Genomic DNA, 27144 nt, shown 5'->3' on the forward strand with positions numbered 1-27144 from the left:
TGATTTGCATTTCTCTGATGACCAGTGATGATGAGCATTTTTTCATATGTTTGTTGGCCTCACGTATGTCTTCTTTTGTAAAGTGTCTGTTCATATCCTTTGCTCACTTTTGAATGGGCTTGTTAGTTTTTTTCTTGTAAATCTGTTTTAGTTATTTGTAAATTCTCGATATCAGCCCTTTGTCAGATGGGTAAACTGCAAAAATTTTTTCCCAATCTGTTGGTTGCCGATTCACTCTAATGATTGTTTCTTTTGCTGTGCAGAAGCTGTGGAGTTTGATTAGGTCCCATTCGTCTATTTTGGCTTTTGTTGTCAATGCTTTTGGTGTTTTGGCCATGAAGTCCTTGCCTACACCTACGTCCTGAATGGTTTTGCCTAGATTTTCTTCTAGGGTTTTTATGGTGTTAGGTCTTATGTTTAAGTCTTTAATCCATCTGGAGTTAATTTTAGTGTAAGGTGTCAGGAAGGGGTCCAGTTTCTGCTTTCTGCACGTGGCTAGCCAGCTTTCCCAACACCATTTATTGAACAGGGAATCCTTTCCCCATTGCTTGTTTTTGTCTGGTTTGTCAAAGATCAGATAGTTGTAGATATGTTGTGTTGCCTCTGAGACCTCTGTTCTGTTCCATTGGTTTATATCTCTTTTTTGGTACCAGTATCATCCTGTTTTGATTACTGTAGCCTTGTAGTATAGTTTGAAGTCTGGTAGTGTGATGCCCCCCGCTTTGTTATTTTTGCTTAGAATTGACTTGGCTATGCGGGCTCTCTTTTGGTTCCATAGGAAGTTTAAGGTGGTTTTTTCCAGTTCTGCGAAGAAGGTCATTGGTAGCTTGATGGGCATAGCATTGAATCTGTAAATTACTTTGGGCAGTATGGCCATTTTCATGATATTGATTCTTCCTAACCATGAACATGGAATGTTTCTCCATCTGTTTGTGTCCTCTCTTATTTCGTTGAGCAGTGGCTTGTAGTTCTCCTTGAAGAGGTCCTTTACATTCCTTGTTAGTTGTATTCCTAGGTATTTTATTCTCTTTGTGGCAATTGTGAATGGAAGTTTGTTCTTGATTTGGCATTCTTTAAGTCTGTTATTGGTGTATAGGAATGCATGTGATTTTTGCACATTGATTTTGTATCTTGAGACTTTGCTGAACTTGCTTATCAGTTTCAGGAGGTTTGGGGCTGAGATGATGGGGTCTTCTAGATATATAATCATGTCGTCTGCAAATAGAGACAATTTGACTTCCTCCTTTCCTATTTGAATGCCCTTTATTTCTTTTTTTTGCCTGATTGCTCTGGCTAGAACTTCTAATACTATATTGAATAGCAGTGGTGAGAGCGGGCATCCTTGTCTGGTGCCACATTTCAAGGGGAATGCTTCCAGTTTTTGCCCATTTGGTATGATATTGGCTGTTGGTTTGTCATAAATAGCTTTTATTATTTTGAGATACGTTCCATTGATACCTAGCTTATTGAGGGTTTTTAGCATAAAGGGCTGTTGAATTTTGTCAAAGGCCTTCTCTGCATCAATTGAGATAATCATGTGTTTTTTGTCTTTGGTTCTGTTTATGTGGTGAATTACGTTTATAGACTTGCGTATGTTGAACCAGCCTTGCATCCCTGGGATGAAGCCTACTTGATCATGGTGGATAAGCTTTTTGATTTGCTGTTGCAATCGGCTTGTCAGTATTTTATTGAAGATTTTTGCATCTATGTTCATCATGGATATTGGCCTGTAGTTTTCTTTTCTTGTTGAGTCTCTGCCGGGTTTTGGAATCAGGATGATGTTGGTCTCATAAAATGATTTGGGAAGAATTCCCTCTTTTTGTATTGTTTGGAATAGTTTCAGAAGAAATAGTACCAGCTCCTCTTTGTATGTCTGGTAGAATTCAGCTGTGAACCCGTCTGGACCTGGGCTTTTTTTGGGTGGTAAGCTCTTAATTGCTGCCTCAACTTCAGACCTTGTTATGGGTCTGTTCAGGGTTTTGGCGTCTTCCTGGTTTAGGCTTGGCAGGAGGCAAGTGTCCAGGAATTTATCCATTTCTTCCAGATTTATTAGTTTGTGTGCATAGAGTTGTTTGTAATAATCTCTGATGATGACTTGAATTTCTGTGGAATCTGTGCTGATATCCCCTTTATCGTTTTTTATTGCATCAATTTGGTTATTTTCTCTTTTCTTTTTTATTAATCTGGCTAGTGGTCTGTCTATTTTGTTGATCTTTTCAAAAAACCAGCTCCTGGATTTATTGGTTTTTTGAAGGGTTTTTTTTGTCTCTATCTCCTTCAGTTCTGCTCTGATCTTAGCTATTTCTTGTCTTCTGCTAGACTTTGAGTTTTTTTGATCTTGCTCCTCTAGCTCTTTCAGTTTTGACAATAGGGTGTCAATTTTTGATCTCTCTTTGCTTCTCATGTGGGCACTTATTGCTATATATTTTCCTCTAGAGACTGCTTTAAATGTGTCCCAGAGATTCTGGTATGTTTTGTCTTCATTCTCGTTGGTTTCGAAGAACATCTTTATTTCTGCCTTCATTTCATTGTTTATCCAGTCAACATTCAAGAGCAAGTTGTTCAGTTTCCATGAAGCTGTGCAGTTCTGGGTTAGTTTTTGAATTCTGAGTTCTAACTTGATTGCACTGTGGTCTGAGAGACTGTTTGTTATGATTTCCGTTCTTTTGCATTTGCTGAGGAGTGATTTACTCCCAATTATGTGGTCAATTTTAGAGTAGCTGTGATGTGGTGCTGAGAAGAATATATATTCTGTGTATTTGGGGTGGAGAGTTCTGTAAATGTCTATTAGGTTTGCTTGGTCCAGGTCTGAGTTCAAGTCCTGGATATCCTTGTTAATTTTCTGTCTGGTTGATCTGTCTAATGTTGACAATGGGGTGTTAAATTCTCCCACTATTATTGTGTGGGAGTCTAAGTCTCTTTGTAAGTCATTAAGAACTTGCCTTATGTATCTGGGTGCTCCTCTATTGGGTGCGTATATATTTAGGATCATTAGCTCTTGTTGCGTTGATCCTTTTACCATTATGTAATGTCCCTCTTTGTCTCTTATGATCTTTGTTGCTTTAAAGTCTAATTTATCAGAGATGAGAATTGCAACTCCTGCTTTTTTTTGCTCTCCATTTGCTTGGTAAATCTTCCTCCATCCCTTTATTTTGAGCCTTTGTGTATCCTTGCATGTGAGATGGGTTTCCTGGATACAGCACACCGATGGGTTTTGTCTTTTTATCCAATTTGCCAGTCTGTGTCTTTTGATTGGGGCGTTTAGTCCATTTACATTTAGGGTTAATATTGTTATGTGTGAATTTGATACTGCCATTTTGGTGCTAGCTGGCTGTTTTGCCCTTTAGTTGAGCTGGTACTTGTTGTTCCTTTATATGTGTAGAGCCTCTTTCAGGAGCTCTTGTAGAGCTGTCCTGGTGGTGACGAAATCTCTGAGTACTTGCATGTTCCCAAAGGATTTTATTTTTCCTTCACTTATGAAGCTTAGTTTGGCTGGATAGGAGATTCTGGGTTGAAAGTTCTTTTCTTTAAGGATGTTGAATATTGGCCCCCACTCTATTCTGGCTTGTAGGGTTTCTGCTGAGAGATCTGCTCTGAGTCTGATGGGCTTCCCTTTATGGGTAACCTGACCTTTCTCTCTGGCTGCCCTTAGTATTTTCTCCTTCATTTCGACCCTGGTGAATCTGACAATTATGAGCCTTGGGGTTGCTCTTCTTGAGGAATGTCTTTGTGGTGTTCTCTGTATTTCCTGGACTTGAATGTTTGCCTGCCTTGCTAGGTTGGGGAAGATTTCCTGGATAATATCCTGAAGAGTATTTTCCAGCTTGGATTCATTCTCTTCATCGCATTCGGGTACGCCTATTAGACGTAGATTAGATCTTTTCACATAGTCCCACATTTCTTGGAGACTTTGTTCATTCCTTTTTACCCTTTTTTCTCCAGTCTTGCCTTCCCGTTTTATTTCATTGAGTTGATCTTTGACCTCTGATATCCTTTCTTCTGCTTGGTCAATCCGGCTGTTGATACTTGTGCATGCTTCACAAAGTTCTCGTGTTGCGTTTTTCATCTCCATCAATTCACTTATATTCCTTTCTATTTTGTCCATTCTCGTTAGCATTTCGTCAAATCTTTTTTCAAGGCTCTTAGTTTCTTTGCATTTGGTTAGAACATGTTCTTTAAGTTCACAGAAGTTTCTTACTACCCACCTTCTGAAGTCTGATTCTGTCATTTCATCACACTCGTTCTCCCTCCAACCTTGTTCCCTTGCTGGTGAGGAGTTGTGATCCCTTTTAGGAGGAGAGGTCTTCTGGTTTCAGGTGTTTTGATCCTTTTTGTGCTGGTTTCTTCCCATCTTTAAGGATTTATCCACCTGTCGACTTTGTAGCTGCTGGCTTTCAGATTGGGTCTCAAATCTTTCAGATTGATGTTCTGTTTGTTGATGATGAGGTTATTTCTGTTTCTTGGTTTTCCTTCTGACAGTCTGGCCCCTCTGCTGTAGGTCTGTTGAGGTTCACTCCAGGCCCTGCTTGCCTGGGGTTCACCTGCAGCAGCTGCTGAACAGCAGGGGTTGTTACCAGTTTTCTTCTTCTGCTATCTTTGTCCCAGGAGGATACCCGCCTGGTGTCAATCTGATCTGTCTTTTATGAGGTGTCTTTTTGGATATATAGGGGTCAGGGCGCTGCTTGAGGAGACGGTCTCTTCTTTATAGGAGTTCAAATGGTGAGCTGTGAGCTCTGTTGTTGTTCATTCAGGGCAAAGCAGTGGCGCTGGCTGGCACAGCCGTGCTGGCCGAAACTGCCGCGCTGGCCACCGTGGAGCTCCTCTGCCTGGGAATTTCCTAGTCTGTGGCCAATAAAAATGCGGCGTCCACTCACCCTCTGTGCTTTCACTGGGAGCTGCAATCCTGAGCTGTTCCTAAACGGCCATCTTGGATCGTCCTCGCCTTTTTTTTTTTTTTCTACAGGTGCTCTGTCCTGGGGAGTTAGGGCTTTATTTATAAGTTTCTGTCATGCTGCTGCCTTTTTTCAGGGCTGCCCTGCCCAGCGAGGAGGCAGCCTAATCACAGTCTGCCAGCAGAGGCTTTGCTGAGCTGCTGTGGGCTCTGCCCAGCTGCCATGTGAACTTCCCTGCAGTTCTGTTGATACAGGTATAGTTAGATGCTCGGCAGTGGTGTCCCACCTCTGTAATAGTGGGCTACCTCAGCAATGGCAGGCTGCCTCGGCAGTGGCAGGCTGCCTCGGTAGTGGCGGACTGCCTCGGTAGTGGTGGACTGCCTCGGTAGTGGTGGACTGCCTCAGTGATGGCAGATGCCCTTCCCCCATAGAGCTAGACCATCCCAGGTTCAGCTGTGCTTGCTTTGAAACTCTTAATCCAGAGCATTTCAGATTGCTGATTTTTGTGGGGGTGGGACTGACTGAGCCTGATCACCTGGCTCCCTGCCTCAGGCCCCCCTTTTTTTTTTTTTTTTTTTTCTCAATTGAACGGGCGACTCTGTCTCCCAGGTGTTCCAGTCGCCAGTTGAAAAGACCCCCAGATTTGTGTGAGATTTTGTGCAGAGACCCGCTGAGCTGGCTGAAACAGCCACACTGGGGGCTCGTGGTGCTTTTTTGCCTAGGAATCTCCTGGCCTGGCTCCCTTTTTCAGTCCCCTTTTTATCAGTTAAATGGGTGACTCTGTCTCCCAAGAGCTCCAATCGCCAGCTAAAATGGCACCTGGACCTGTGTATTTTGTGCAGAGACCAGCTGCGCCTGCCAAAACAGCCACCCTTGCAACCCGTGGGGCTCTTCCACCTGGGAATCTCCTTGCCTGCCGGCAATAAAAATCCATTTAGAAATGCAGCATCCGCCCACCCTCTGTGCTTTAGCTGGGAGCTGCAATCCTGAGCTGCTCCTAATCAGCCATCTTGGATCCTCTCCCCCTTTTTCTGATCAATTGGAATTTGTACCAGAAATGCATTGGGTAAACCATTGAAGATTTAATAATGTAATTTACCATGTTAATAATATAAATGAGAAAAAAAATAATTCTAGATCAGTTGTTGGCTTACAGGCCAGTCAGCTATTTTTGTAAATAAAATTTTACTATAACCGGGTCATACCAGTTTAAGTGTTGTTTACGGTTTTTTGTTACAAGGGTAGAATTGAGTATCTGCAACAGAGAGCATATAAGTTGTTAGCCTAACATATTTGCTATTTGGCCCTTTAAGAACAAATTTGCCAACTCCTGCACTAAGTCGTGGGACAGAAAGAGAAATATTATACAGAGATTGGAAAGGAAGAAGTAAATTGTCTTTATTTCAGACAACATAATTTTATAATCATGTACAAAGAAAATCCTGGCTATTCTATAAAAATGCCCCTAGAAACAGTAAGTGAAAGTCACAGGAAACATGTTCTAATTTCAAAACTGAGTCTCTTTTTAATATTTTAGCCACAAATGCTTTAACTTTAAACACTTAAAAAATTATACAATTTTATGATAGCACTGAAAAACACAAAAAACTTAGATATACACAATTTAACAAAATATTTACAAGACCTTTAGAGTAAAATGAACACACAATGTTAACAGAAATGCACTAAATATAAAAATAAATAAAGAGACATATCATTCTCATGGATTAGAAGGCTCAGAATTGGTAAGGTGGCAGTTTTTTCCAACTAATTTATAGATCCAATGGAATACCAATGAAGCCTATGAGCAAGTTTTTAAATTCCTCTTATTTTTTGGTGGAAATTGATAAATTGATATAAAATCTAAAGAAAAGCAGAATTGTAAAACTAATCCTGTCTAGGTTTAAGACTTACCAAAAAAATTACATTAATGAAGTTAGTGGTTGTATGTTTGGTGTAAAAATCAACGAAATAGTATAGAAAATTCAGAAATAGGCCTTTTCTGACAGGAAGAGTTATATCCTTGGAGTTCTAGTTATAGACAGAAACTCAGCAGGTATTACATTTCCTGCATAATACCATAAATATCTGTTTGGCAATGGCACATGTGTTTAATAATATATGTTAACAATGTGCTGGGAATTTCTAGTACCCCTCATTACTTATTTGAATTTGTTATAATTTTAACCAGATACTGAATCTGTAATTTGATTATATGACAGTAGATGAACATCATTCTTTCCAATGGAAGTATAAAGGCTAAATATCTAAGATTTGCCCAACCAAAAATTCAGATTGTATATTCTTACAAAAAAAGTATATTGTTTTAATGACAATTTAAATATAGCACATAATAATCCTGCGATTTTCATATATATTATTTAAATTATTTTTGAAATGTGCATTTGACATAAATATGGAAGACAAAATTAATAAAATTTTACAAAAATTTCTGATTTTTTAAAAATTTACACTGAGTTGTAAGAACAATTTACTTAACATATTTCCAAATGTAAGTTAAATAAAGAGATTATCTTGAAAGCAACAAGAGAACAATACTTTATATATAGAGAAAAGGCAATTTGAATTGTGGCTGACAGCTTTTCAGAAACAATGGAGATTAGGAGAAAAACTAAATGTTTAGAATGTAAAAAGAAAAGAAATCAACCAGCATTCTTTATTTAATGAAAATATCTTGCCAAACTCATGAATTCCAGTTTTAACTTTGACCTTGTTTCTTCTACTTGTTTAATAATAATTTTAAAAGGGGATTTTTAGTTCAGTGGTACAATCTTGGCTTACTGCAACCTCCACCTCCCAGGATGAGGTGATTCTCCTGCCTCAGCCTCCCTAGTAGCTGGGATTACAGATGTGTGCCACCACACCTGGCTAATTTTTGTATTTTTAGTAGAGACGGGATTTCAATATGTTCCCCTGGCTAGTATCAAACTCCTGACCTCAGGTGATCTGCCTGCCTAGGCCTCCCAAAGTGCTGGGATTACAGGAGAAAACTACCTCATACACCAAGCCAATAATCAATAAAAGAGTATTATTAGCAATCATGAAAATAAATCCTGATTTTCCAGACTGGATAGGAGCCTAAAACATATACATATACTCTATAGGCTGGATCGAAGCAAGACCCCTTTGATGCTGAGTTCATTTGTAAAATCAAGCATATATATATATATATATATAATTAATTCTAGGAAAAAAAAAAGTTGATAAAATAAATGTCTCCCCACTAAGAGGAAGTGAAAATAAATACAGTGTATTAGGTTTTCAGTATCTGAGCATTAAGCATCTGATATACTCAAACAACTTTGCATGCTTTGAACCACTGTTCACAAAGCAGTTCTCAGATAATTAAGTAGTTTTCCATGTATATCTGCCAAGAAGAAAATTGTAACAGATATGCTCACACAGATCTTACATCTCATTTAGCAGTATCAATTTTTGTTGTTGTTAATTAATAAACTGGCATTCTACCTGACATATCAGTCTCTTAGGAGCTTGGTTAACACAAGTTGGCCTCCTTGAACATTATTATAATTGTATCCCTGAATGATCAATTTTCTGTATTTTTAAGATTTCTCTGAAACCTGGTTTCCACATCCAAGAAATCCTTAGAGGATGAATAAAACCCTACACACCTTAGTATTATAATTTTTACTTTTTATTTTATATAATTTTAAACTTACAAAAGAGTTAACAGAGGAATCCAAGGGACTCTTATTATAACATTTCCCCAAATTTAGAAATTGTACATAATTTTTTGCCAGTTGTTTTATCATTTTCTCTGTCTACAACACACAGGTCTATGTGCACATGTGTGCATACCAATTATTTCTAATAATGTATTGGAAACATTGGGTTCCCTTTCTCTTAAATATTTGTGTTTATTTCCTAGGAAAATGGGTATTATTTCATATAACAGTCTGATTATCAAAAATAGAAAAATTAATATTTTAATTAAACTATTTTCTAATTCATACACAAATTATTAATCATTACAGTGATGTTCTTTACAGCCCTTTGTCCCATCTGCTTGTCCAGTGTCAACCCATTTAGTAGTAATATCTTCTTTAATTTTATTGTATCTAACAGATTTTCATCCTTTTTTTAAGTTGGACAGTTTTGCAGTATGCGAAATGTACAGTATAATGTCTCTTAAAGACTGCTTGATATCTCCTAATGCATTTTTAGTAATAAACCACAGAAGTGATATGCCATCCTTAATCAAGAGGCATTATGATATAATGTCTCAATTACAATTATATAAATTTTGATCAGTTCTTATGGTGGTGTCTAAGAGATTTCCTTTTAGTGAAATGACTGTTTTAACCTTTGAAATTATTCAATCGCTACTTCCCCAATGGCAGTACACTGTCTCCTAACATCATACATCAGTTTTGTAGGTTTTTTACCTTTATGTCAATCATATAGTATGTATTCCCCTTGTATGCATTCTTTCATTTTACATTGTTTGTGAGATTCATCCATGTAGCTATGCCATTGCTATTTGATTATTCTCATTGTCATACAGTATTTCTTTGGTGTGATAGACCGTTCGTTTATTCACATTACTCTATAGATAGTATTATTGTGCTATACAGGATTTCATTGTTGTGATATTTTTGCATTCATGAGCACTTGGTAAATTTCCTACCTTTCAAATTTGACATTTAGAAGAGAGATCTTATTTCTCTGTGCTCTAAGTTGTAAATTTGCAGAGAATAGGAAAAAAACAAGAGAGAAACAGGAAAAAGAAGAAGGAAAGGTTGAATTCAGTAAATAACTGGGTTTGCAATTAGAAACAATAACATATGGACTGCATATAAATTAGAATTTAATTATCTTATTGAGGAAAACATGATTGCAATCCTCATACCTTATAATTATCATTATATTTTTCTTTATTATTGTTTAAATATTTCAATGACTTATATCAGAGTTTCTGTAATGTTGAGTAAATAACTGCTTTGCCCTGATGTGGACCTTGAGTAGCTGAGAAAATATTTTCTTTCACTGAATTGAAGGTGATTATAATTATTTCCAAGGAAAACTCATAAAATTACCATCTTCTTGAAAAGGAACTCTAGCAAGTCCTGAGTTTCAGAGAATAAAATCAGATCTTCCAGTTATAAAAATAAAAAGAAAAAAATCCTCAGGGGCCCTGTGAACAATACTTTCCAAAAATAAAGCTCTTGTCTTTTGGTAACACATCAAAATTTCACCATAGAGTTGGTAACAGCACAGAGAAAGAATGAAATAGCTTTAAGAATACTTTAGAGCTTGGGGACTTTTCAGGATAAAAGTCCTTTAGGATATTGTCACATTGGTAGAATACTGACATTACTATTCCTTTATGAAATGTCACCATCAGAGAGATTAACTTCAGAAGTATAGGATCACAGAAATGTTTCCATTGATGTAGGCTACTTTGTTGAACTCCAAAAATGTGTCAAGAGTAACAAATCTATCTGACATGTCCAGTCAAGGATCTGTTTTAAGCAGAAACCATGGCTTGAAGGACATTGTTACATTTAATTTTGTTTTCCAACCACAAAAAGGAGTCTTTGTTTGCAGTCAGTATGAACACCTGTGTAATCCTTAAACATTTACAGGCATGTCTTTAAAAGCTCTATGGTACAGTTAAGATTTAATCTATCAAAGTGGTATAAATAATGCAGACATAGCCTTAGGTGCCAATTCTTCCCACAGTAGATAGAAAAACATAACAGTAAGAACTTCTTTGCTGATTTTCCTATAGCTCAAATAACACTGCCAAGAAGGGCAGAGGAGATCAGTGTAATTCTAGAGATATAGCCTTGACGTTATTAATAATGTGCTAAAGTCTAGAAATTGAAAATATGGTCTGCAAAGCTAAAATTATACAGAAAAAATAAGATTCAGATGGTTTCATGCTCAAAGCTTTGGATCTCATTTTGAAATTTCTATAATTGAAAAGAGGTGGTTATAAGAATGGTCAAGCTGTTTTGCACCTGAGTATTGACCTTTCATACTTTCTTATCTAATCTGAGAGCATTTCAGTGTTTACCCAAGCTACAAAAACACTTCGGTCATGAATGTGGAGATTCAATCTAAATTTCAAACCAACCATTAATTAAATATGAAATCAGATGTGCAAAGCACTGTGTTGGCTACTATAATAGACAGTGGGAAGTATAAGATGATTGTACTTACACTTTAGGTTCTAATCCTAAAGATAATTAAGATCTAGGAAGAAAGATAAGGAGAAAGTATTTGAATAGTAACTAAGATTCAAGGCAGTAGTTATAAAAGGGAAATAAAACAATTATTTTTGGTTGGATTGTTCTGGAAAAATCCCTGTGTTGGAAGAAAAGGTGATATTTGATAAAGACAAAACTTGGTGCTTGTGCAGTCATGTATCTCATAATGACATTTAGGTCAACAACAGACCACATATATGACAGTGGTCTGTAGCATTCAATACTGTGTTTCTACTATACTTTTCTTTGTTCAGGTAAGCAAATATTTATCATTATGTTAAAATTGCCTGCATTTTTCAGTACAGCAACATGCTGTACAGGTTTGTAGCTTAGAAACAATAGGTTGACCACATAGCCTAGGTGTGTAGTAGACTATACCGTCTAGGTTTATATAAGTGATGTTCATGTAATGATGAAATTGCCTAACAGTATACCTCAGAACATATCCCTATTGTTAAGTGACAGATTGCTGTAGATGAGATGGCAGAGACACTCTTGACAGGAGCACTGATATAGAGTTGGAGAAACCGAGCAACAGAAGATAGCCAATTTTAGCTAGAAGAATGGATTTATTATTTGTTTGGAGATATTCCCCCCCACCCCCACAGAGTGTAGAAGGGCTTGTAGTAAATTTAAGAAATTTTTTAAAGTCTTTAAAATGGTCACCTTTATAGATAGAAACCAGGACAATGTGGTTGTTCAATAAATATTAATTGAATGAATGAATAAATGGGGAGATTATCACTGAATATCATCAGTAGTATCATAAAGGTCCATGTAGAAACAAAAATAGGCTAACCTAAAGCAGATGCCTTTAGAGTAGAATTAGAAACAGGGTGAGGTGCTAAAAGAAGACACAACTGCTCCTTCTGTGGCTATACATGCAAGATAGGAACTAAGGTAGCAGTCCAGTTTTCTTCTTGTAGAATGAAAAACCCTAAGTTTTCTTGAACCTTCTCTTTTACCTAGTGCCACCAAATTCCTGTTGCTTAGCAAGGAATCTTTCCTTCAGAAGACAATCTTATCTTTCTTTCTTCTGTCTGGAGGACAGACATCTATGTTGCAGGTCACCTTCTGAAAAATCACTTCTTGATCCATCTCAGGTAATGTTAATTACCTCCTTTTCTACACAAAGAAAGTAGGCACTGCTCTTATTATATCGCACATTCCAAAGTATGACTCATTCTTTCAAATGTTTATGTCCCATGCTTGAGTCTTTTTTTAAATTAAACTCTCTATTTGTAGCACAATATATACTTGCTGAATATTTATTGAATTAAACCCTTTCCAATATCATAATGCCAATAGCACGGGGAAAACTTACAAAACAAGCTATCCCTAGAAAATGAAAAATTAAAAAATAGCCAGGGGATTACTTGTCCTTTGATAATGCTTTCTTAGTCTCTGCACAGAATAAAGAGGGAGGTTCCAATTCCAGCTTTACTTAGGAATTCTAGATTTAACCATTTACTAAAATATTTTAATTTTATATATCTGTATTTCTTAATATATAAAGTATATATCTATATTTCATATATCTATATATATTTGCATGTATGTTCATATATGTACACTGTTTATATATGCATGCATGTGTATTATATATATATATATAATAACAATCTCTCTTTTTCTATACATTCACACTTTTAGTTGATAGGTGTATCTGTAAAAATGCTATGCTTCTGCCAGCATGGTTTTCCAAACAGATTCCACAGAAACAAATGAAATAATCAAAACAACTCCTGTTTCTCCTTCAGATACACTGTTAGTTACCTGTTGAGTTATTTATTTGCTGAGGATTTTGGAATCCTAATATTTAGAAATGAGCAATACATAGATAATCTACAGAACAAATCATACAATAAGGTAAATAATTTAAAAGAAAAAAGTACCTAGAATATTTCTACTTAAAGGTAAGTTTTTCATACCTTTGGGTATTTTACTTTATTTTGTTTCACTCTGAAGATTTACAGCTGGACTTCAAAGGGTTTGTGGGCCCCACTGAAATCATGTGCTACATTTTGTAATGTGTACATTTTTCTTAGGAAATGTTTCTGATCTTTTTTTGTAAAATCAAACTTTCCAGATCTACAACCTTCAAAATATTCTATTTTGTCCACTTAATGTGTTAGACAGTAGGATAAATATTTGATAATAATGGTAAATATAGTAACACTTTACATATAGATAATGGTTTCAAATTATTCACATATTCATATGTTTTTGACAACTCTAAGAAGTTGGGTATTTTTAATCTTTATTTTGCTAATGAGGGCATTGAAATTCATATACCAAGCATCTTGCATAAGCGAAGTGAGTTATTACATGGTAGACAATGTCTCCCATCTTCAAATCTGCAACTCTTCTCCATAGGTTTGTTCCTTGCCCCACCAGTCATGTGCTCTTCAGGAATTTCTCTCCTCCCATCTGTTTTCCTCTACACATGAGCATGATCAGTTCTTGAACAGCTTGTCCAACTGCTCTGTGTCCTACTTCCCACCATGGTTCCAGGTCTTCTGAGCATAGAAGGAAAAACAGATCAACAGAATTGATATTTTGAGCTGGCAATCTGGAAGTCAGAATGGTCACACTTCACTGTTGGGTCAGAGTGGTGGTACAGAGGAGTGCAAACGTAATTATCAGAAGGAGCTTTGTACTGAAAATTTGGAGACAGAGATACAAGAAGAGGAATGAACTTAGAATAAAGTAGGGAGGAGAAAGGCAAAGAGAGATATGTCAGCTAGTGTCATGGACCTAGGCTCAAATAGAAAAGATTCCTTTTCAGCACTAGAGTTGTAAAACATTACTAATGCTGGGAGAGCCTGTTCCTAGCAGCCATTAGTGACTATCTCTATCAGTAACTACTCTTTAAATCATCCTCCCTAGACAAAAGAAATGCATCAAAGGAAGGAGTAAAGAAGTTGAGGCCAAAGCTGTCCTTCTGACCCAACTCTCTAAGGAAATCTAAAGCATGTTAACTCAGTAGTGCTGCCCATATATTGCATGAATTCTACTCAATTGCATCTTTGCAAGGCAAAATCATCTTAATTATTTTCTCACACAAACCTGACATCCTTCAGAGTGGGAACATGAGTGTTTCTTCCTTCCTCCTTCTTCGTCCTCTTCCTGGAAGCTTTCATCCACCAAAACTAACAAAAGCTTTTCATTGTAATTTAAGCATGAGAAGAAACAATACTGTGTTATGGTTCCTGAGGACCTGAGATATATCTCATTCATTCTTACTGTTTACATTAAGAAATTGAGGTCTAGAAACGTTACATTGCCAAATTGAATGTAGATACCTTGGGCCTATGGATCCCTGGCTCAGACCTACCCACTCTGTACTGTGAAATGTCCAGTACACATGTTGCCAATAATATTGCTTAACTGGTCGACAAAAAGAAAGTTAGTCGCTGCTACTTATTCTTGATATTGAGTATGTGTTCTATTTATCTAGAAACTCATTGACATATAAACAAATTCAGAACCCCTTGGTACTTATTTTTTATATCAGTGCATGCACCAGACTGATCAGGTCAATGTTTATTCCTACTCCAGACCATTTTGTTTTCTGTCTTACCAAGCTTGACTCAAGGCAGACATTGTGATTGGGCATATCCTAGGGTACAAACAGTTTCCACAAATCTGTAAACATTCTCCACCACTAAGGGAATAATATACTTTGTAAACAAATGCTGTTTGTATCCATGAGGACATGCAAAGCACTACAATGTACCTCATCAGGATATCTCAACACTCCTTCCTGCTTACTCTCAGGTGGCTAGGCGTTGGTGGTGAAGAAAGGGTGGAGACAGGAGAGAGAATAGGCAATATTAACTGATGCCTGAATTGACCTGTAAAGTGAGAGGGAACAGATTTCAAAGAAAAATTGCAAAGCTAGTGAAGTTTTTCTTTGGATTTTTAAAAAAATATCCAGGTGTCTAGTTTAATCAGTAAGAAAACTTCTTGTCTGCTGAACTACTGGAGTGCTGATCCCAAATGGGCTTCTGGCTGTCCTAAACTTCACTTTCTCTGGTGTGTAGCATTGAGGAGAGAGCAGAGGTTTCACAGTCGTCTCTTTGCTTTGCCAAGATAACCAGCACTGTTCCATTTGGGAACCTTTGGGACTAAATAGCGTTTGTTCCAACACTGGGAGACATGGCTCTCCCAGCCTCAATTTCTCAGTGATAGACATGGAACATAATTTGTAACTCTAAGCCACTGAAACTTTGTATCTGTGTGTTACAAAATCCTAAGCATAAACTAGCCTTTCCTAACTAATACATTCTTCCCCCTTTATTTCCCTCCCAGTAAAATGTTAACTGACGTCTGCTTTTGGAACAGGAGATTGGAAAATTATCCATTGTCTTGGGAAGCTCAGGACACTATAACAAAATACCATAGCCTGGGTGGTTTAAACAGTAGACATTTATTTCTCACAGTGCTGGAGACTGGAAGCCCAAGATCAAGATGCCAGCATATCTGGTTCCCTGTGAGAGGCTTCTTCCTGTCTTGTAGACAGCTGCAGGGGTGGGTTGAAGATCTTGTGTTTCTTCATTTCCTTATAATGGTAATAATCCCATCATGAGGGTCCCACTTTCAGGACCTAATCTAAACTCAATTACCTCCCAAGTGCCCTACTTTCAAACACCATCACATTGGGAGATAGGGCTTCTATATATGAATTTTCTGGACACATTCAGTCCAGAAAATTTTCTGGATACATTAGATCCATAACATTGCAACTAGTAATACAGGCAGAATGAACAGTGGCATTCTAATACTAATTTAGTTGGAGGCAAATCAGTGTGTCCTATTAAAAACAAACCCGGTAAAATGAGAGGAAAGAATGAGTAAGTGGTTCTTCCATTTAGCCACCTGTCTGAGGGGCACAGTGCGTAAGAGAAATGACATTAAGTGATATTTCCTGGATTGGCATTTAATTCCAAGTGCTACTAAATGAACAACCCTGAAAAATGTTCTTAACTTCTCTGGGCCTCAGTTTCCTCATCTGTTAAAAAAAATTAATATCTTTCTCGTTATTGGAGAATTAAATAAGATAATGCATATAAAATACCTAGCAAAATGCTTGGAGATTAGCAATAAATTTAATAAATAGAACAATTATTTTTATATTTTTATTCTAACAGTTGTTTCATCTCATCTCAATTCCTGTCTGATTACAGCCATGCTTGCTTCAGCAGTGTAAAAATAATTATTTTCATTCATTTGAATGGCTTACCATTTTTGCCTAATGATGTGTGGCACAATAGCTGTTATACATATCATTAAATATGTGTCTGATTAATCTTGGTATAATTTTAATTGCAACATGAAATTCCTCTCATGCATACTCAGCCATCAAAGGCTGTTCTTTATGATACATGGTTAGCTACTTTAAGCCTAAAAGAATCACAGGGAACACTGATTACATATAGTATATATCATAGACCTGAGCACAGCCTGGTACCAAGGAAAGGAAACAAAGTTAGGAGTCAGGTACACCAAGGACTGAAAGCTTTATGCAATCACTGTAATTTATTCAACCTTCTTCTAAGCGTTTTTCTCTGAAAAATGTGCCTAGTGATACCCAACATGTAAAATCTTGTAAGGAATAGATATTTTATGTAAGATGATCAATAAGGACCTTGGAACACAATAGAACGTTAATTATATTAGATATTACTACTTTTATGTTTTTGGACTTTAACTTGGAAGGGACATCCAGAAGTCCATAGTATTAGCCACCTCCACTTCAAAGTCAAGATGTAGTCACCTCCTACCCTCTCATTTTCTACAAACACAGAGTATAAGACACCAGCATGATTTGTCCAACGTTAGGCAGCTTGAAGTGAAGGAGGCAGAAGCTGAGCCAGCAATGGTTGCCCCACCTCTTCCTTTACTTCCCTCTTTCACTCAGCCCATGCCCGTGGCTGGCAAAACAACCCACAGCACACATTCTTCTGGTGTTGAGTCAGTGGCATCCTGTGCCTTCCTAAAGAGAGGAAGCACATTTGAGTCAGGAGGAAATGGAATTGCCAAGTAGGAAAAGAAATCCGAGAACAGAGGACAGCCGACCTGTTCTGTGCTATAAATGTGGCAAAAAGCCACATTAAAATGGTCCTGTAGACTCAGGAATCTTGAGAAAAGTAAAATCTGTCAGTATCTGAGCCTACATTCCTCCTTCAGGAAGGAAACTAGGATGACTTCCTGTTTTTAATAACCTGTCTTTGTAAGTTCTAACCCCACGTTTCTGAAGAGACCTGGCCCTCCATTTGGCTGTCATCCCTGAATACTTTCTTTCTCATTTAGCATTCCTTCACCTGACTCTGATTCAGTGTGCAGATGGAGCAAGAAGTCTGGCTGTCCCAGATGCTGGCTGCACACAGTCACTATGGTAGTGGCTGCTCATTCAAGGATGCCATCTAACATGTGCTGTCCCATCTCAGAATGGGTAGCTGCTTTCTCAGAAGGTTTAGTGCTGATGCATAAACTTTGACTCAGAGCTATGAGGGCTGATAGAAAAGTCAGACTTGACTACTCAATTCCTTTCCTTTCCATTATCATTGTGACCTAGTCTTCTCTCTGAAGACCTGGGGACAGTGTGTTATGGTGGTTTGAACCTTGGCATAGTATGTCTCTGGGAGGTGAGTCACTTTTCTTCTCAGGTGTTCCAATAAAAGGGTCATTGCAAGGACAAAATAAGAGACTATGGCTGGATAGACTAGATGTACATTAGGTATGAAGAAAATGATAGTGTGCCTCTATTTGCTGCAAAATAAAAGCTAAGTTTAGAGAAAGAGAGCTATAATAAATATAAATATTTCTGATAATTTCAAGCTGAAAGGGTTAAAGATAGAGGAGAGTGCCATTTCCCCATCATGTTGAATGTCTCGCTTTCTATAACTATAATTTAAAATATATGATGAACTTATGAAAAAAGAAAATAAAATAAAGTTCATATGGAGAAGCAGTGTGCCTTTAAGAGACTATTATAAATATTATATTACGTATTAATTCATTTTCATTTTAAATGAAATGACTTTTCATATATCAGGAAAACCTTTACTAAAGGAAGCAAAACTAGACATCTGACAGTATACTTTGTTGATTAATTTGGAGTATAGAAGCGATTTGAGGGTAAATATGTTTCTGGTTATGATGGAATCAAGTTATGATTTTTCTGATTATGAGCTTGTGGTTTGGAAGATTAAGAGCATTGTTGCCAGAGGAGTTGTTTTTCATCAGCTCAGGTAATTTTGTTAGGTTCTTCAGTAAGCTCCTGGCAAAAGCCAATCTCATGATTAAAGGTGAGAATCCCATGATGCTCCATGATTTTTTTAAACCTAAATATTTTCATAATAACTAAAGTTATTGTCTCTCAATGTCCATAACAATTGCAGAGAAGTGGGGAAGCAGTTAACTTCTTTTTTTCTGCATTAAGTGTCAAAGAAGGGGAAAGTGGGCTTTAATGTAGGTTTTACAAGCTGGAAGTTCTGAAACATTTTCTAGAAGTCATATCATCCATACTACTAAGAGTTCAATATGTTATGTGTACAGTTTATTTATATCAATAAACCCACTTATAACATCATTGATACCACAAATAGTTTGAAAAAAGTAACACTATAGAAACATTGGTGTGAGCCAGTATTGCCTGTTTATATGGCTTGGTGATTTCAAGCCTACCTGGCATACAAGCCACATGGGGCTCTCCTTGGGATGTGATTTCCATTTGGGATTGGTCCTATGACTAGCTGGTAAGGGCTGCAGGAATGCATATGAGGGGAAATTTGTAGCTGTTACACACTCATCTAGATATCAAATTAAAGCACTAATAGATGAATAGCTACAAGCTCTGTCTAGCTTGCAAACTACTGAGGAAGATGAAGTGATCAGGGTCAATAAGTGGATCCACACAGTTAAAACCTGTGTTGTTCAAGGGTCAACTGTATAGTACCTGAGCTTTCCAGAAGCTGTGTTAAGTTCCAGGTTTAAAAAGTATGGTTGCTGCATAACCATCCAGGTACAATTCTTACCATGTTCCCTTGTTTCTTCAAATTAACTGAAAACTTTCATAAACTCCTTCCCTTCCCTCATAGTCCAATTTTCAGGAAGCCTAGAATTGTGCTTTGGTCTCATTTGTCCTCATTTTATCAATGAGAAGACAGTTTCATAGCATGAGAGCAATAACTACTGAGTTAGGTTAGCAAAAATTACTCATATAAGAGAAGGCCCTCGGGAACATGGACAGGATTGTTACTTAGTCCTTCTTTTCTTTGGTTATTGTCAACTTTAAAAGAAAATGTATGTTCTCTCTCTCTTATTTGTAATCTTAAAAGTGAAGCAAGAGGCCTTAACACTTAAAAAAATTTGCGGGGCAGGGCATACATACTATATGTCAGGCACTGAACTTGTGCTAAGGATACAGCTGTGAAAAAAGACACAAATACCACTGTGAAAAGATAAGTGAACAAATAAGTGGCCAATATGTTGGGAACTAGCTCTTCTATGGCAAAATTACTACTATGGGAACTTATAGCAAAACAGCTAATATACAGTTAGGTTATGTTTTATAAAATTAACCCAAAGTAACTACAGAAAGTTGGAGTTGTAGGCTGGGCACAGTAGCTCACACCTGTAATCCCAGCATTTTTGGAGGCCAGTGCAGCCAGATCACCTGAGGTCAGGAGTTCAAGACCAGCCTGGCCAATATGGCAAAACCCCATCTCCACTAAAAATACAAAAATTAGCTGGGCATGGTAGCATGTACTTGTAATCCCAACTACTTGGGAGGCTGAAGTGGGAGAATCACTTGAACCCAGGAAGTGGAGGTTGCATTGAGCCAAGATCGCGCCACTGCACTCCAGCCTGGGAAACAAGAGTGAGACTCCATCTCATAAAAAAAAAAAAAAAAAAACCGGAAATTTGGAGTCGTAGATACCCTTTGTGAGAGGCTTTGGACGAATATAGAATCTGTGGCCTGTTTAGGAAAAGAAGGGGCATCAGTTTTCTACTACTTAACAAATTACTACAGACTAAATGGTTACAAACATTAAGCTCTGGAAATCAGGAATCCACAATGGGTCTTATAGGACAAAAATATCAGAAGAGCTGTGTTCCCTCTAGAAGCTCTAGGGAGATTCTGTCCTTGCCTTTTCTAGCTTCTAGAGCAAGTTTGTCTAACCAGAAGGGCACCTGTGACGCAGGATGGCTTTGAATGAGGCCCAACACAAATGTGTAAACTTCCTTAAGACATTATGTTTTTGCAATTTTCTAAAGCTCTTCAGCTATCATTAGTGTTAGTATATTTTATATGTGGTCCAAGACAATTCTTCTTCCAATATGGTCCCAGGAAGCCAAAAAATTGGACACCCCTGTTCTAAAGGCTTCTCGATATCCTTGGCTCATGGCCACATCACTCGACTTCTGCTTCGTCTCATATCTTCTTTGCTTCTAACTCCTTGCATCCCTCTTTTAGCTGTGAGGACCTGTATGATTACACTGAGCCTGCCTCTATAATTCAGGATACTCTTCTCAATGCTCTTAACCACATCGGTAAAGTAACTCTTTGCCATGCAAAGTATAACGACTCATAAATCCTGGGGATTAGGAGGTAAATGTCTTTAGGGAGGGAATTATGTTGCCTGGCACAGGACATAGAGAATTAGAAATGTTTCAATTTAACATCTGTTGGAGATAAAATGTTTCTGTATCCCCCAAATTCATATGTTGAAATCCTAACCCTCAGTATGATGGCATTAAGAGGTGGGGGTTTTGGGAGGTAATTAGGTCCTGAGGGGGAGAGCTCTTATGAATGGGATCAGCACCCTTATAAAGGGACTCATAGAGAGCTCTCTCATCCTCTTCTCACTATGTGAGGATTAAATGAGAAGACAGCTGCCTGCAACTCAAAAGAGAGCCCTCACCAGAACCCAGCCATGGTGTTGCTCTGGTCTTGGACTTTCAGCCTCCAGAAACTTGAAAAATAAATTTCTGTTTTTTATTCATTATCCAATCTATGGTGCTTTGTTACAACATCCTGATCTAAGACAATAATTAATTCAGGTCTTAATTATTTGAAATAGTTACATATAGATGGAAAGACATTTTAGGCTGAGTTGTGAGGAAATCTGCCAGTTTTGCATCGGGCTCTTTTATAGTCTACATCTGAAACACAGATGAGTTCTGGATCTTTAATGTTTAGATCTTGCTTTCCTTGCAGAATAATCATGAGTCCTAGTGATCGCCCTTCAAAGGGCAGTTTAAGCCAACTGTAAAAGACCTTGCTTTCCTTACAGAATAATCTTGAGTCCTAGTGATTGCCCTTCAAAGGGCAGTTTAAACTAACTAGAAATTGGAATCACTTCTTTTGGAAGAGATCAATAAAAATAGTGGGCTCCTAATAATAGGGTACTAACTGCTGAAAGAATAGGCCAAAAAGTAATAATTAATCTATTTCAGGCCTGTGCCAGTTATAAGAATAAGTAAAAGAGTATAAACTTAAAGTTATTGGCCAAAACATGATAAAGAAAATAACTGCTTTTATGGGTCTTCCAGATTAAAAGCTAATGTAAAGGTTGACTATTAGATTTTATAATGTACATTATATATACCAGAGAAACAGAACCAATAGGTGATATGTATTGGGGATACACACACAGACACACACACACAAACACACACACATGAGATAGACATACATATATATGAATATATACATATATACACACAACATATATATATATGAGATTGAGAGAGAGACTTATTTTAAGGAATTGGTTTATTCTAAGGAGTTGTGGAGGCTGATAACTGAAATTCTTTGGGCAGGCTAGCAGGCTGAAAATACAATTAAGAGTGAGGTTACGATCCTGAATCTGAAATCATCAGAGAAGGCCAGCAGGCTTGCAATTCAGGTATGATTTTCATGTTGTAGTCTTGTGGCAGAAATCCTTCTTTAAGAAACCTCAGTTTTTGCTGTTATGGCCTTCAACTGATTGGATAAGGCCCACCCAAACTATGGAGGATAATTTGCCTTACCTAAAATTAACTGACTGTAAATGTTAACTTACATCCACAAATACCTTCACTGTAATATCTAGACTGGTGTTTAACCAAATAACTGAGCACCACAGAACCTAGGCATGTTGATACATAAAATTACTGTTACAATGCCCAAGGCTAAGAGCACTATTTTTATTTTTTGGTTGGGGCAGTGGGGACTTTTTTTAGCAGAATTGTCTTGAGAATTATCAGCAATTCTTACTACTACCACTGATATTAATAAAGGCTGGCATTTAAATGAAATATAAGAAGTCAAAGATTTTTGATAACTGAAAATTGGGGAAATCTGAGATTTTGTTATTTATCATTGTACATAAATTCTTAGTAGTGATTACTACTATAACTACTTCATTGCACAGCCATCAATTCATGTAGAAAGATATAGGCATAAATCCCTATGTTGATTAATTATTTTGAAAGCCTGGAATCACCTTGAATTAGTCAGCCAGGTTACTTTAGAATATAATATATGACATTAATTTTATGATACTATGACGACTATGGAGAAACCAGCTGATTTGAAAATGGACTACCTATCACATTGATAAATAGAAACTGCCCAAATGCAGAGGAAATGTTAACTTAGAGAAATTTACAGATATGGATGTTAATAAAAAATAGTTTCTTAATATTAAATATGGCCAGATGATTTTTAAAAACTTGAAAAGATTTTAGGAGCTTAAATGAGTAAATGCAGTTGAGTTGAATGCAGAGAGATTTTTTTTTTACTAGCTCCCTTTTGAAATACTTTTTAACTGAAAAAGACTTTTAAAAGTCACCAACATAATTATTTTAAAGATAACAACTGATGCTCATCTTTCTACCTGTTCAGGTACTATCTGGTGGCATCATAAAGGAATGCTGAGCCACAGAATCAGGATATTTATATAGAGCCGTATGCAAATATACATCCTATGCAAGAAGATACTGGTGATAGAAAATATTTTATTTCAAGGAAATCCAGCCTGTCTTTGGATTCTGTGTGTGTGTGTGTGTGTGTGTGTGTGTGTGTGTGTGTGTGAGAGAGAGAGAGAGAGAGAGAGAGAGAGAGAGATTAAGACTGAGATTGATTTATCTTTTTTTTCTCCTCATTTCAAATTAATTCTGGTGTTGCTCCTTTTCTTTTTCATTTTCTTTTTTCTTTAGGTTCTGGGGTACATGTGCAGGTCATGCAGGGTTGTTTCATAGGTGCATATATAACCAGGTGGTTTGCTGCCTTTACTCCCCCTTCATCTATATCCAGCAGTTCTCCCCATGTTATCCTTCCCCACCCTGCTGTCCCTCCCCTAGCACCCACAGCTACCCCCAGTGTGATTTGCTGCTCTCCCTGAGTCCATGTGTTTTCATCGTTTAGCACCTGCCTGTGATTGAGAACATGTGGTGTTTGGTTTTCTATTCTTATGACAGTTGGCTGAGAATGTTGGTTTACAGATTCATTCTGGTCCCTACAAAGGAAATGAACTCATCGTTTCTTATGGCTGCATAGTATTCCATAGTGTATATGTGCCACATTTTCCTTGTCCAGTCTATCATTGATGGGCATTTGGGTTGGATCCAGGTCTTTGCTATTGTACACAGGGCTGCAGTGAACATACATGTGCATGTGTTTTTGTAATAGAAAGACTTATAGTCCTTTGGGTATATAGCCATTAATGGGATGGCTGAATCAAATGGAATTTCTATTTCTAGATCCTTAAGAAATTGCCAAACTGTCTTCGGCAATGGTTGAACTAATTTACACTCCCATTAATTGTGTAAGAGTGTTCCTATTTCTCCACATCCTCTCCAGCATCTGTTGTCTCCAGATTTTTTAATGATCGCTATTCTAGCTAGCATGAGATGATATCTCAATGTGGTTTTGATTTGTATTTTTCTAATGACCAGTGATGATGAACATTTTTTCACATGTTTGTTGGCCTCATATATGTCTTCTTTTGAAAAGTGTCTGTTCATATCCTTCACACACTTTTGAGTGGGTTTGTATGTTTTTTTCTTGTATATCTGTTTTAGTTCTTCGTAGATTCTGGATATTAACCCTTTGTCAGATAGGTAGATTGCAAAACATTTTTCCCATTCTGTTGATTGCTGGTTCACTCTAATGATTGTTTCTTTTGCTGTGCAGAAGCTCTGGAGTTTAATTAGATCCCATTTGTCTATCTTGGCTTTTGTGGTCATTGTTTTTGGTGTTTTAGTCATGAAGTCCTTGCCTATGCCTATGTCCTGAATGGTTTTGCCTAGGTTTTCTTCTAGAGTTTTTATGGTGTTAGGATTTATGTTTAAATCTTTAATCCATGTGGAGTTAACTGTAGTGTAAGGTGACAGGAAGGAGTCCAGTTTCTACTTTCTGCACATTGCTAGCCAGTTTTCCCAACACCATTTATTAAACAGGGAATCCTTTCCCCATAGCTTGTTTTGGTCAGGTTTGTCCAGGATCAGTGGATGTAGATGTGTGGCGTTGCTTTAGAGGCCTCTGTTCTGTTCCATTGGTATATGCCTCTGTTTTGGTACCAGTGCCATGCTGTTTTGATTACTGTAGACTTGTAGTATAGTTTGAAGTCCAGCAGAGTGATGCTTCTGGCTTTGTTTTTTTTTTTCTTTTTCTTTTTTTTTTTTTTTTTCTTTTTTGCTTAGGATTGTCTTGGCTATGCGGGCTCTCTTGTGGTTCTCTATGAAGTTTAAGGTGTTTCTTTCCAGATCTGTGAAGAAGGTCATTGGTAGCTTGATGAGGATAGCATTGAATCTATAAATTACTTTGTTCAGTATGGCCATTTTCATGATATTGATTCTTGCTAAGCATGAGCATGGAATGTTTTTCCATCTGTTTGTGTCCTCTCTTATTTTGTTGAGCAGTGGTTTGTAGTTCTCCTTGAAGAAGTCCATTACATCCTTTGTTAATTGTATTCCTAGGTATTTAATTCTCTTTGTAGCAATTGTGAATGCCAGTTCATTCTTGATTTGGCGCTCTTTAAGTCTGTTGTTGGTATATAGGAATGCTTGTGATTTCTGAACACTGAATTTGTATCCTGAGACTTTGCTGAAGTTGCCTATCAGTTTCAGGAGATTTGGGCTGAGACGATGGGGTCTTCTAAATACACAGTCCTGTCATCTGCAAATAAAGACAGTTTGATTTCCTCCTTTCCTAATTGAATACCCTTTATTTCTTTTTCTTGCCTGATTGCTCTAGCTAGAACTTCCAATACTATATTGAATAGGAGTGGTGAGAGGGGTCATCCTTGTCTCATGCCTTATTTTCAAGGGAGTGCTTCCAGATTTGCCAGTTCAGTATGATATTGGCTGTACATTTGTCATACATAGCTTTTATTATTTTATGATACTTGATGTGCTGTTGTATTTTGTTTGCCAATATTTTATTGAAGATTTTGGGTAAATATTCATCATGGATATTGGCCTGAAGTTTTCTTAGTTGAGTCTCTGCTTGGTTTTCATATCAGGGTAATGGTTTCATAGAGTGAGTAAGGGAGAATTCCCTGTTTTTTTTATTGTTTGGTATAGTTATAGAAGGAATCGAATGAACTCCTCTTTGTACATCTGGTAGAATTCAGCTGTGAACCGGTCTGGACCTGGACTTTTTTTGGTTGTTAGGCTATTGATTGCTGCCTCAACTTCAGCCCTTATTATTGGTCTATCCAGGGTTTCAGCTTCTTCCTGGTTCAGTCTTGGTAGAGTGCAAGTGTCCAGAAATTTATCCATTTCTTCCAGGTTTACTGGTTTATGTGCATAGAGCTGTTTGTAGTAATCTCTGATGGTAGTTTGTTTTTCTGTGGAATCAGTGGTGATATCCCCTTTATCATTTTTTATTGCATCTATTTGATTATTCTCTCTTTTCTTTTTTATTAGTCTGGCCAGTGGTGTATTTTGTTGATCTTTTCAAAAAATCAGCTCCTGGATTTATTGATTTGTTTGAAGGCTTTTTTGTGTCTCTATCTCCTTCAGTTCTGCTCTCAACTTAGTTATTTCTTGTCTTCTACTAGCTTTTGAGTTTTTTGTTCTTGCCCTTCTAGCTCTTTCAATTTTGATGATAGGGTGTCGATTTTAGATATTTGCTTGTTTCTCATGTGGGCATTTATTGCTGTAAATTTCCCTCTTGGCACTGCTTTAAAGGTGTCCCAGAGATTCTGGTAAGTTGTGCCTTCATTCTGATTGGTTTTGAAAAAACATCTTTATTTCTGCCTTCATTTCATTGTTTATCCAGTTGACACTGAGAAGCAAGTTGTTTTGTTTCCCAGTAGTTGTGCAGATATAAGTGAGTTTTTTAATCCTGAGTTCTAATCTGATTGTGCTGTGGTCTGAGAGACTGTTTGTTATGATTTCCATTCTTTTGCGTTTGCTGAGGAGTGATTTGCTTCCAATTATGTGGTCAATTTTAGAGTGAGTGTGATGTGGTCCAGAGAAGAATGTATATTCTGTGGATTTGGGATGGAGCGTTCTGTATATGTCTATTAGGTCCACGTGGTTCAGTTCTGCATTCAAGTCCTGGATGTCCTTGTTAATTTTCTGACTCGTTGATCTAATATTCACAGTGGAGTGTTGAAGTCTCCTACAGTTATTGGGTAGGAGACTAAATCTCCCTTTGGGTCACTAAGACCTTGCTTTATGTATCTGGGTGCTCCTGTGTTGGGTGTGTATATATTTAGCATAGTTAGTTCTTCTTATTGGATTGAACCTTTTACCATTATGTAATGCCTTTCTTTGTCACTTTTGATCTTTGTTGAAGTCCAGTTTTCAGAGACTAGGATTGCAACCCCTGTTTTTTCTTTATTCTCCATTTCCTTGGTAAATCTTCCTGCATGCCTTTGTTTTGAGTCTATGTTTGTCTTTGTATGTGAGATGGGTTTCCTAAATACACACATTGATGGGTCTTGACTTTTTTTGTTTTGTTTTGTTTTTATTGCATTTTAGGTTTTGGGGTA

Source organism: Sapajus apella, unplaced genomic scaffold, assembly GCF_009761245.1.
Source record: "Sapajus apella isolate SASKATOON/1434 unplaced genomic scaffold, GSC_monkey_1.0 scaffold18, whole genome shotgun sequence".
NCBI classification, from domain to species: Eukaryota; Metazoa; Chordata; class Mammalia; order Primates; family Cebidae; genus Sapajus; species Sapajus apella.